Genomic DNA, 12,740 nt, shown 5'->3' with positions numbered 1-12,740 from the left:
CGTGTCTTTGGGCCCGCCCGACCCGTTCAGTTTGTCGGACCCACCCGACCTTCATGATTGTCGGGCCTGCTCGGTTCGTATAGGTCATCAAGTAAGGCCCATCCAAGTCTGGATTAGCCTAATCCATTTGAACCTTTAGCCTAACCCAACAAAAATATAAATTGAAATTTTGGATTGGATTTTTGGATTATCCGTATTTGAAAATCTTGATTTAGAGAATGGAATACAATTCATAAAATATATAAAATGTAGATTAGATTGAAATCCAGATCCATTAAAATTGATTTTAAATGATTGGATTAGAGCAAAAGTGGATCAGATCAAGAAAATTAGATTTTTTTGCCCACCCCTAGTACTAATCCTCGGGTCTTCAATGTGCATTGGCTGAGATGTTCTCATCCATGGGTCTTCAATGTGCGTTATTTGAGGTATCCTAGATGTTGACCTAGGTGTCCTCATCCAACCACTATACTATAGTGTAAGTTAGTGCATCCTCCTCTTTGACTCACATGGATATGCATGTCGAGGTGTCCTCTTTAACTAATGTGGGTGTGCAGGCCGATGTGTCTTCTTCCTTGGATCACTAGTACATTAACCCAAGGTCGAAGAATTCTAGCTAAGAGGAGTCATGCACAATCAAATTATAAATAGATCATTAAATTATAATATTATTGTTTATTTGATAAAAAAATGTGTAATCCTAATTTATATTAAAAAGTCTAATAATGACATAAATTAAAATTTTTGTATTTCTTTGTAGTTAATGTTAAATGGTCATTTTATTTAAAATTTAACGATAACGTGTGAGACCTACAAATTTAAACATCTCAAAGTGTGTGGATCTACATTCTCTTTATAAAAGAGTTTGCAAGATAATATAATATCTGTGATGAAAAATTGGTACCCGTAGGTAGCATGTATTTTTAATATCCGTCTACAAACGAATCAGGTACAAGTATCATTTTATCCATACCACGAGTATCCATTACATGCAAAAAATTCAAATTCAAATTTAATTTATATTTTATTAAGTTAAATTTAATTAAAATTAAAATTTAATTTATATTTTATTAGTTTAAATTTAATTAAAATAAAATTTAATTCATATTTTATTTTATTTTTAATTTAAATTTTATTTTAAAAACTTATAAAATATATTTTTTAAAATATCCGTGAGAATCAACGGGTAGCCGCAAGTTTTATAAAACCCACAAGTATTTTTTAAACAGGTATCCAACAAGTAATGAGATAGGTAATGAATGGATCTTTTGTTACGAGTCGAGTTGTGGGTAGGCATTATTCGTGTCCGACTTGACCTGTTTCCGTCACTTGTAACATAAAACATCTTTCATCTTTAATGTGACCATTTCTCTTTCCCTCTTCTTTGTTACTTCATTCTCCAATATGTAATGTGTGTTTAGGGATGACAACGGGTTAGGTCAGGCACAAATAGTGCCTACCTGCAACTCGACCTACAATTGGAAAATCTACTTGTTATCCGTCACGTACACATTAAAAAATACCTACGGAATAAACCCTACTCATGGATACTCTCAAATATTTAAAAAATGTTTTATAATTAAAAAAATATATAAAAAGTATAAAATTAAATATAAATTAAATTTAATTTTAATTAACTTTAATGTAATCGAAATCGTGGAGCATATTCCAGGTGAGTTGTGCTTCGAATTTTATGACTTGCGTTTTAGGGTTTTGTGGATTATGGTATAGGGTATAGGATTTTGATTTTGATTAGGGGGTTTTGGGTACAACAACCTCTCCACATTGACAAATGGGAGATACACCCAACCCTTCCACCCACCACCAAAAGAAGACACACCACGAATTTCATTGTGTGAACAAGTGCAAGACTTATAGGAGTTGGCTTCGGACATGTCTCTCAACAACAAAATCTGGGGTCAAAATAATTAGAAGAATGTTGTGCAGCAACGTAGCGGAGGAGAAGAATGAATTTAGGATGCTGGGAAAATTTAGGGTTTCATGATACCCATTTCTAAACAAAGTTAAACCTTTTCAACATATGCCACGTCAATTGCTCTTGCCTCTTAAAATGTTGACACGTATCAGTACAATTGTGCCACCTCACTACTGTTTGAACGACGTTTGTTTAAATTAAACGGAGAGGACTAAATTGAGTCACTCTTCAAAACTTGAGGACTAAATTGAGACTCTGAATAATAGAAGAACCATTTTGAAATTTGCTAACAAATTAGAGGACTAAAACAGTAATTAAGCCTAAATTTAACTTAATAAAATATAAAGTAATTTTCAATTTTAATTTTTTTATGGGTAAGGATAACCACAGATACAGATAGTATGAACCCCATGCTCGACCCATTTATGAACAGGTACCAAAATACATGTTATACGTGAATAATAAATACTTGTGATTACCAACTATTTGTAGTAAATTTTATCTGCGGATTCCTGCGAACACAAGTATTTTTGTCATCCCTGTGTGGGTTTTCCCTTCTGCACAATTAGGAACGACAAATAAACTTGCCCCTTTGGGTATTGCCCAAACCCATCCCCATTTTGACGAGGATTCTCCGCTTTGACCGGGTGTGGCATGGGTATAAAGACTACCCGAAATTTTTAATTGGATATGGGGATGTACATATATGTGCCTTATCCCTGTCCTCATACCTGCCATAATTAGGGATGGCAACAAAGTGGGGTGGGGACGAGTTTCGCTATCCCATACCCATTCCCATCGAAAAAATGGATCCCCATTCCTAAACCCAACGGATATCAAACATTTGTCACATCTCCATTCCCACCGGGTAACGAGTATATACTTTTTGGGTATTTGGCTCCCTTCCTATGTGGAGAAAAGGCCCAAAACTTGAAAAGCCCATGTCTCACTTAACCTAGTGGAGAGGGGCTATAAAATAAAGAGAGAGACAGAATAATAGAGTCAGAACACACTGAAAGTCCTAACTCATAGAGGGAGAGGTAGAGGGAAAATTCTGTTCACGTTTTTCATAGAGTTGTCGCCGTAAATTCGGCACTGCGGGTTCGTTCACCATTGGATCGCGCTGAAATTTTTACAGCAGGTTTGGGTTTCATTGCTCTTCAATCTAACCGGTTGGATCGTTGATATGAGATCTTAGTTGGGAGATATTAATTTCGCACTGCAGTAGTGATTTTTAGAGGTTTTCCTCTCTTGTTCTTCTCTATTTGAAAGCTTTGTTGCTTTGTTATTTGGTTGGGTGTTGGCACTAATTTGTGCTATTGATTGAGACTCTTTTGTACTCTTGTTGATCATAGTGAAGCTATTTCTTTGGTCTGGACGACTCGTGGTTTTTACCCTTGATTTGAGGGGTTTCCATGTTAAAAATCTTGGTGCCTTTATTTGTGCTTTTGGTGATTTATTATTGCTGCTCTTTGATTATTGCTCCTCATAGATTCTTGCAAGTTAGGGGAAATTATATCCGCTGCATTCTCTGGTATATTGTTTATGTTATTGTTTTCCCCATCAGAGTGGCATCAGAGCTCTTGGTTGGGCTATATTTACTTGTTTGAATGATGGAGGCAAATGCAAAGATGGTCGCTTTGAATGGTACAAATTATCGTTTGTGGAAGGGCAAGATGAAAGATTTATTATTTGTCAAGAAATTGCATCTTCCGGTCTTTACTACACAGAAGCCAAATTCTATGTCTGAAGAAGAATGAGACTTTGAGCACCAACAGGTATGTGGTTTTATTCGGCAATATGTGAAGATAATGTTTATAATCATATTGCTAATGAGACACATGCCAGAGCTTTGTGGGAGAAGATTGAGTCTTTGTATGCTTCTAAGTCGGGCAATAATAAATTGTATTTGTTAAATTGCTTGATGAATTTGAGGTACAAGGAGAATTCTTCTATTCTGATCACTTAAATGAGTTTCAAGGGCTCCTAGATCAATTGTCAGGAATGAGCATAAAGTTTGATGACGAAGTTAAGGGATTATGGTTGCTTAATACTCTACCAGAGTCTTGGGAGGTATTTCGGGTTTCAATTACGAACTCTGCCTCGAATGGTGTTGTTTTCTTTTCAGATGGCAAAAAGCGGTGCTCTTAATGAAGAGATGAGAAGGAAGGCACATGGTTCTTCATCTCAGTCTGAGATGCTTGTTACAGAAGCTAGGGGGAGAAGTCAGAAAAAGGAACATAAAGGTGGTAGAGAGAAGAGTAGGAGCAATCCAAGTTAAGATACAAGAATTTAGAGTGCCATTTTTGTCATAAAACTGGGCACATTCAAAAATACTGTTTTAAGTGGAAAAAGGAGAACAAAGACAAGAAGGGCAAACAGAGAGAGAATGACCATGATGATGATGATCGTGTCACTACTGCTACAGATTGTGATCTTGTTCTTCTTCGTGACTTTGAGTCCGTTAATCTTGTATCTGATGAGAGCATGTGGATTATTGATAGTGGTGCTACACTGCATGTTACACCTAGGAAGGAGTTCTTCACATCTTACACTCCTGGTGATTTTGGAGTGTTGAAGATGGGTAATGATGGTGAGTCTAAGTGATTGTTGTTGGTGATGTTTGCCTGCAAACCAACATGAGAGTGCAGTTGTTGCTTAAAGGAGTCAAACATGCTCCGGATGTCTGTTTTAATTTAATCTCTGTGCAGTTGCTTGATGATTGTGGTTATGACAATCACTTTGGTTCTAGTAAATGCAAGCTCACTAAAGGTAACTTGGTTATGGCCAGAGGGGAGAAACAATCTAATTGTACTGGACAAAGCTTTGGTTGCTAAAGACAGTGTGAATGCTATGTATATGGAGGCATCTTTGTGGCACTGGAGGCTTGGTCATATAAGTGAGAAAGGGCTTAACTACTTAGCTAAAAAGGATGTGCTTATGGGATTGAGGAAAGCAGAATTGGAGAAATGTTCTCATTGCATGGCTGGTAAACAAACCAGAGTATCTTTTAAGAAACATCCTCCCTCAAGGAAGTCAGAATTGCTTGAATTGGTGCATTCTGATGTTTGCGGCCCATTAAAGGTAAATTCGTTTAGTGGTGCACTTTACTTTGTTACTTTTATTGATGATTGTTCCAGGAAGCTATAGGTCTATGCTATAACACCTCCTGGCCCACCCCAGCAATGTCAGTGTCAGGTCTGCAGCCCAATACACCCCAACCCCTCGCCCCAAGTGTCCCCCACTTCGCAAGGCAGGTTGTTGTCAGTGGGTATCGAACCCCAAACCTGACCTTTAACACCCTGGCGAACCAGAAGATGTTACCAGTTGTGCTGTAACGTCCCATTTAATTATTAAACGAAATTAAATGAAACGTCACGCGATAAAGTATAGCAGCGTAGTCTTGGGGTCCTTAACGCAACCCCTACAACCTGGCACACCACAATGCCGACATAAAACATATACCAATCTAACAAAGAGTGTAGAGTAAGAATCATAAGATGATACAGGGGCTGTAGCCCTAAGGAAAACGTAATAAAATGCCTCCAGCCCAGATGGCTAAGCTACTGAATCACCGCTCCCTTGCTGACCACGAGAACCTCGCCCATCTGCTCCCATCAACCAAGTTGATGATCATCGCAAGGAACAACAACCACATACAACACAGCCATGCAACAAAACAGGTAAGCTAGAGCCAATTAACATATTCACATGCAATCAAATATATTTTCATCCTCTCATCCACATAGCAACCAACATGTTATGACTCTTCATTCAATACACTACGACTCGACTCGACTCATCCGGATACGTATAACTCGGTCGGATTCAGCGGATGCTTGCACTTGTGGTGGATACCCCTGCTCGACCCTGAGTTGCTCGATCCTGAGCTATGTGATACCAGTGTTACAATGAATCAAAATCTCTCCTACCACAGGTAGCCTTAGTGAGTTTCAGGCCTCCTGCTACTCCCACCACAAGAGTCAGTCCGCTCTAAGTGAGGCTAACTGGCTCCTCGGAGCGTCAGGATGCAACCTTACCTTGAATCCTTACCTAGTTATACAGATGGGGCACCACCATGAACACCCACTAACAGGGTCATGGATTACGTCCCGACCACTGAAGCACGACCCTGGAATCCCACCTAGAGATCCCAAGGACTTACGTACTGACACGGACCAACATTCATAAATCAGCAATAAGAGAATATTAAATTATATTTTACAATTCCATATCAACCCTTGAAGTTTAATCCTCATATCAATCACATCTCAAATCCATGCCTTTGATCATCACCACCCCAATGAGTCTAGGGCCTCGTCTCACATTAATACCAAGTTCCTTTAATCTCAAACCACACATTCATTTCACATGCTAAGTCTCATACCAACCCATTCATCCACAATTCATGAATCATGCCAAAATATACTTTATGCTCCATTATATACATATTCATCATCACACAATCATACTCAACCATCATGGATCACTCGGGAACATCAAACATCCGAATTACAGCACTGTCTCGCCCAGCATCTCGCTCAGGCTGAGGGGGTCTCGCTCAGGCGAGACGTGCTCGCTCAGCGAGCCTCAGCGCCAAAAAAAGGGCATGGGCAACACGGGATCTCGCTTAAGCGAGATCCCTCTCGCTGGGCGAGTTGCCTGCTCGCTCAAAAGTTGAGCGAGCCGCCTAGGCGACGTTTCGCGCAAAAACTTAGGCGAGCTCCCTGTTTCATCTCGCCTAGGCGAGATGGACTCGCTTGGGCGAGATTAACAGGTCTCGCCACTGTTCTTCACTGTACAGCCATGTTCTTCATCCAAACTACTCATGTAAAGCACTCTAACATACCAGAACGAAATATCACACCATAAATCAGCAACCAACTCGTACACGGTTCAGAATAATGACTCGAAACTAAAACCCTAACTTCCCGTACCTGGAAAGCGCTTAACAGAACTTCGACGCGGGACCTTAGAGCACGGCAGTTCGAGAGACGGGCTGGAAAACTGGCGGAACGACTGAACAGTAGCAGAACAACGTTATTATGGAACCTTAAGTGAAGGTATACAGAAAATAGCTCTTACGTGGAAAGGCATGAGATTGGGGATCACTTACAAGGAGCAGAAAACAAAAATGGAGCTTGAGCGACTTGTTCGAGATGAAGAACGAACCCTAGCAGAGCTCTTTTGGTGAGAGGGTTGACGGCTGATTTCTGAAAGAGTGAGTGTGAGATGGATTAGGGCAACATAGCAGGGTTTATATACGTTGGCCAACCCTTAGGCCCACTTACAAGGGCAGCCCACTACCGTTAGGGCAGAAATAAAAAGGGGCCTTACATATGCTCTTCAGCGGAAAGGTCAAGTACTTGAAAAGTTCAAAGAATTTCATGCTATGGTTGAGAGGCAATCAGGCAAGAAGCTGAAATGCATCCGTAGTGATAATGGTGGTGAGTACCGTGGACCTTTCAATGTTTATTACAGGCAACATGGTATTAGACACAAGAAGACTCCTCCTAAAACTCCTCAGTTGAATGGTCTAGCGAGAGGATGAACAAGACCTTGGTTGAAAGGGTTACATGTATGCTTTCAGAAGCAAAGTTGCCTAAGCACTTTTGGGGAGAGGCATTGCTTGCGGTTGTGCATGTTATTAATCTCAATCCCGCAGTTGTTTGAATACTGAGGTGCCAGAAAAAAATTTGGTTTGGTAAGAATGTTAGCTATGATCATTGCGTGTCTTTGGTTGCAGGCATTTGTTCATGTTCCTAAGGATGAAAGATCCAAGTTAGATAAAAGACAAGGCAATGTATTTTTATGGCTACAAGTTTATGATCCTGTTGAGAAGAAGCTTGTTAGAAGTCGTGATGTACAATTCATGGAAGACCAGACCATTGAAGACATTGATAAGGTGGAGAAGACCACACCCGAGAAAGATAGTAATCTCACTGATGGTAATCCGATGAGGTGCCCGCTCACAATTTGGAGAATGTTGAAACGGAAGCTCAAGACAATGAGAAACATGGTGATGTTGATGATCAACAGTTTGGAAGTGGAGTAGAGGTTCCAATTGATGATGCTCAAGAGGAACATAATGATGATGATCTTGGTGATATATCTGAATCACCTCAATCCAACTCAGGAGGTCTAATAGACAGAAACAACCTTCTACAAGGTATTCTTGTGATGAGTACATAACCTTAACTGACAGTGGAGACCTAAGTGTTTTGAGAAGGAAAAGTTCGTTGCTATTACTGAAGCATGCAAGGAGTTGTTATGGTTGAAGAAATTCTTGCAAGAGCTTGGTTTTAGGCAAGATAACTATTCATTGTTCGTTGATAGCCAAGTGCTATCCATCTGGTAAGAATCCAACTTTTCATTCTAGATCCAAACATATTGATGTGAGGTATCATTGGATACGTGATGCTTTGGATGCTAAGTTGTTGGAGTTGGAAAAAGTTCATACAAATGATAATGGTGCTGATATGATGACTAAAGCATTGCCAAGAGGGAAGTTTGAAGTTTGTTGTGAGATCGCTGGTTGGTGGTTATCTCCACATAGTTGTGAGGGGGAGATTTGTTGGTATTGGGCTCCCTTCCTATGTGGAGAAAAGGCCCAAAACTTGAAAAGCCGATGTCTCACTTACCTAATGGAGAGGGCTATAAATAAAGAGAGAGACAGAACAATAGAGTCAGAACACACTGAAAGCCCGAACACATAGAGAGAGAGGTAGAGGAAAATTTGTTCACGTTTTTCATAGAGTTGTCGCCGTAAATTCGGCACTACGGTTCGTTCACCGTTGGATTGCGCTGAAGTTTTACAGCAGGTTCGGGACTCATTGCTCTTCAATCTGACCGGTGGGATCGTTGATACGAGATCTGAGTTAGGAGATATTAATTTCGCACTGCAGTAGTGATTTTTAGAGGTTTTCCTCTCTTGTTCTTCTCTATTGAAAGCTTTGTTGCTTTGTTATTTGGTTGGGTGTTGGCACTAATTTGTGCTATTGATTGAGACTCTTTTGTACTCTTGTTGATCATAGTGAAGCTATTTCTTGGTCTGGACGACTCGTGGTTTTTATCCTTGATTTGAGGGGTTTCCATGTTAAAAATCTTGTGCCTTATTTATGCTTTTGGTGATTTATTATTGCTGCTCTTTGATTATTGCTCCTCATAGATACTTGCAAGTTAGGGGAAATTATATCCGCTGCATTCTCTGGTATATTGTTTGTGTTATTGTTTTCCCCATCAATACTCGTACCAACTTTTTTTACTACTTTAATATTAATTAATTATTTTATAAATAATAAAAAATTACGGCAGAGGAAAGATAATATTATCAAATATTCAATATTGAGATGAGGTTGTTTCTTCAATATCAAATATTTATAAAGAAATTATTATAATTGTATAGATTTCAAATTAAAATACCAAATCAAATTTCACGAGAACCAAAACATCTATTAAATTTGCAAACATTAATGAATTGTAGTTGATAAAATTTAATTTTTTTAAAAGAATATTAAAGGAAAATAAATATGCAAATTAAAAGATATGTTAAATGTATGTTTACTTCAATTTTTTAAATTCAAATGAATATCTTTTTTATACACTAATAAAACTTATAATAAATCACTTGATCCAAATAACTTAAAGAACAAATATTAAACTAATAATAATAAAATTTTAACCTAGATATTGTATCTTTGAACTTCATATATGTGGATGGTGATAAAAATAAATTCATTGCAATTACATTAAATTTATGTTATAGTAAATAAATTTATTTATACAATTATAGTGACAAAATCAAAGTATGACAAAATATAAAAATAATTATATAAATATATCAAAGTAGTATTTTACATTATAAAATAAAAACAAATAAAAATATTAAAAAATGATAAAATGTGTGTCTTAGAAACAATTTGAGAGACCATTGAATGAAATCGTACAAAGAAAAACAAATATATAATGAAAGTATGATAAAATGAAAAATACTTTGAGATCTAAGAAAACTTTTCAAATATCAACCGACTCAATGGTTGAGAAATAACCAAAATTGTTTTAGCGAAACAAAATAATTCTTCAAATGAAGAAAAAATTAATAATAATAGAGTAAAAAATATAAATTTTTATATTACATAATAAATAAAAGTTATGTTATTGAACACTTAAATTGAGAGTGTTAAATGTTCTCATGTGAAAAGAAAATATACAATAAATAAAATATTAAAATAAATAGAAATATTCAAATGTGAGACATAAAAAATATTTAATTGACATACATCATTTGAATATAATTGCATAAAGGTTATGATAAGATGAAAATATATTGGAGATTTAAATGAATTTTATGGCAAACAAATTAATATATATATATATATATATATATATATAATACATTTTCTATTATTATTTTTTTTTAATTGCTTGGCTTGTCATGAAATTCAATATCATAAACCTCTTTTCATTCACTAAATCAATTTTTATTATTTCTCAATCGTTTGACTAGTTGATATTTAAGAAATTTTCTTGGATCTCTAAGGTCTTTTTCATCTTATCATACCCTTAACTATATACTTCTATCTTTTGTGTGATTTCATTCGACGGTTTGTCAAATGGTTTCCATTTGATCACTTTTTAGTATTTTATTTGTTTATTATTTTTATCATGTATTGATATTTTTATATAATTATTTTTATTTTCTAACTTATTTTCATACGTGTAATTTGATCACTATAATTGTATAGATAAATTTTATTTACTGTTATATAATAATTTGATATAATTGTCATGAATCTTTTTATCACCATCCAACATATATTGAAATTCAAAAGATGAAATATCTTTGTTAAGTTTTAATTATTATTAGTTTAATCTTTGCTCTTTGTGTGATTTTGATAAAGTGATGTATTATAATTTTTAATAATGTACAAAAAAGAGAGATTTCATTAGAATTTGAAAAATTGAAGTAAACATACATTTAAAATATTTTTTATGAATATTTAATAAATATTTGACTCTCATGAAATTTTATTTTTTATTTTAATTTAAAATGCATATAATTATAATTTTTTATAAATAGTTGATATTGAAGAAAATATAATACTCTCCCTTTAATATTAAATATTTGTTAATATTGTACTTTATTTACTGTAATTTTTTATTAATTTATAAAATTTAACTAATTGAGAAAGAGTAAGAAAGCGGATATGAGTATGGATATCAGTATATACATGTTACCTATGGGGATCGGGATGAGACAAAATTTTGATAGCGTTTGAGTTTGGGTACGAGAATGTGAATGAATTTGTTTTCATGTACAATAACAACTATAAGATAGCGAAATCCGTTTTCGCCCCACTCTGTTGTCATCCTATACAATGTCTTCCTCTTCTCAGAATAGTTGTAAAAATTAAAAAAGCAAATGCTGTTTTTTTTTAGAAAATAGAAAAGAAACTATGTTTATTTTATTTAGAAAATAGAAAAGAAACGATGGATAAGAGTGATTAGTAGAATGATGTAGTGTTAAAATTATTGCTTCTATAAGTTTTTCAAAAATGGTTTTTTGACAAATAAATTTTTGACAAAATTACTAAATAGAAATTTTTTTTATTTTTTTATGAAAGTTACAAAATTAAAATAATAAAGTTTTAGAATTTTTTTTCTAAAAATATTGTTTGTAAAAACAAACTTTATCAAAATATTAAGTTTTTTAATGTAGGAGTATTGGTTAAAATGTGTAGAAGGAATTGAGAATCCTATATGTATACTCCTACCTCTATTTTTTTAGAAGGAAAATGAAGCTTTGACAAACAAATTTTTAACAAGGAAGGGTGTGGTCCGCATTCTCGCATTCTCTGTGACATCCCATTTTAGAAATATTATACTACTAAATAAAATGTCACAAGATCATAATAACGATAAACACTTAGGGAAATATAAAACGTAGGAAAGATAACTATTACAGTCATCCGGAAGTACTTAAAAGGAAACTTAGGCATACCACATAGTCCTAAGCAAAAAAGAATTTAAAAGAGTGCAACAGTTTTGCAAAAAGGTTGCCACTAAGGCAACTAATACAAAAGGCCTCATGGCCATGAAACTACTCCTAAGACATCCAGACAGGGAAATCTAGGCCGCACCGCTGCGTCTCCCGGATCCATCTCGAACCTCCCTCTCATCTGCTCCCACCAGAAGGTGATCATCGCAAAGAGAAAACATAACAGAAACAACACAAAATGCAAGGGTAAGCTAGTGCAATTTAATCTTATCATAATATAAAGGAATAAGTGCATAAACATTCCCAGACATACAACACAGAGGCACATAATTCATGTTATGACAAGCAAGCAAGACACTATGACTCGATTATCCGGATACATATATTAAGATCAGATTCACTGGACGCTTGCACTTGTGGTGGCCTCTACTGCTCTGCAGAGCCATTGCCAATGGGTTTCACCCTACCACGCACAAGGTTAGCCTTTAAACGTCTAGGGCCATTATCCTGCCATAGACTAGGGCCTCCCGCTACTCTCACCACTTGGGTCAGTTTGCTCTACTTGAGACTCACTGACCCTTTAGAGCTTCGGGATGCAGTCCTTACTTGAATCCTTATCTTAATATATACACTACACGCCACCACGAGGTCTCCCCACGAGACTCAATGGAATTACGCCTATCTCACAATCAGAATCATGTTTCTCATACAATCCCACCTCTTCTTGGTCATTCATCCAATTTTTCATGTTAAAACATCACGAAGCCACAAACTCATGATCAATTTCATACCAAGCATGCCAATTTC

Source organism: Vigna unguiculata, unplaced genomic scaffold, assembly GCF_004118075.2.
Source record: "Vigna unguiculata cultivar IT97K-499-35 unplaced genomic scaffold, ASM411807v1 contig_20, whole genome shotgun sequence".
NCBI classification, from domain to species: domain Eukaryota; kingdom Viridiplantae; phylum Streptophyta; class Magnoliopsida; order Fabales; family Fabaceae; genus Vigna; species Vigna unguiculata.
Note: the sequence above shows the minus strand (reverse complement) of the source record.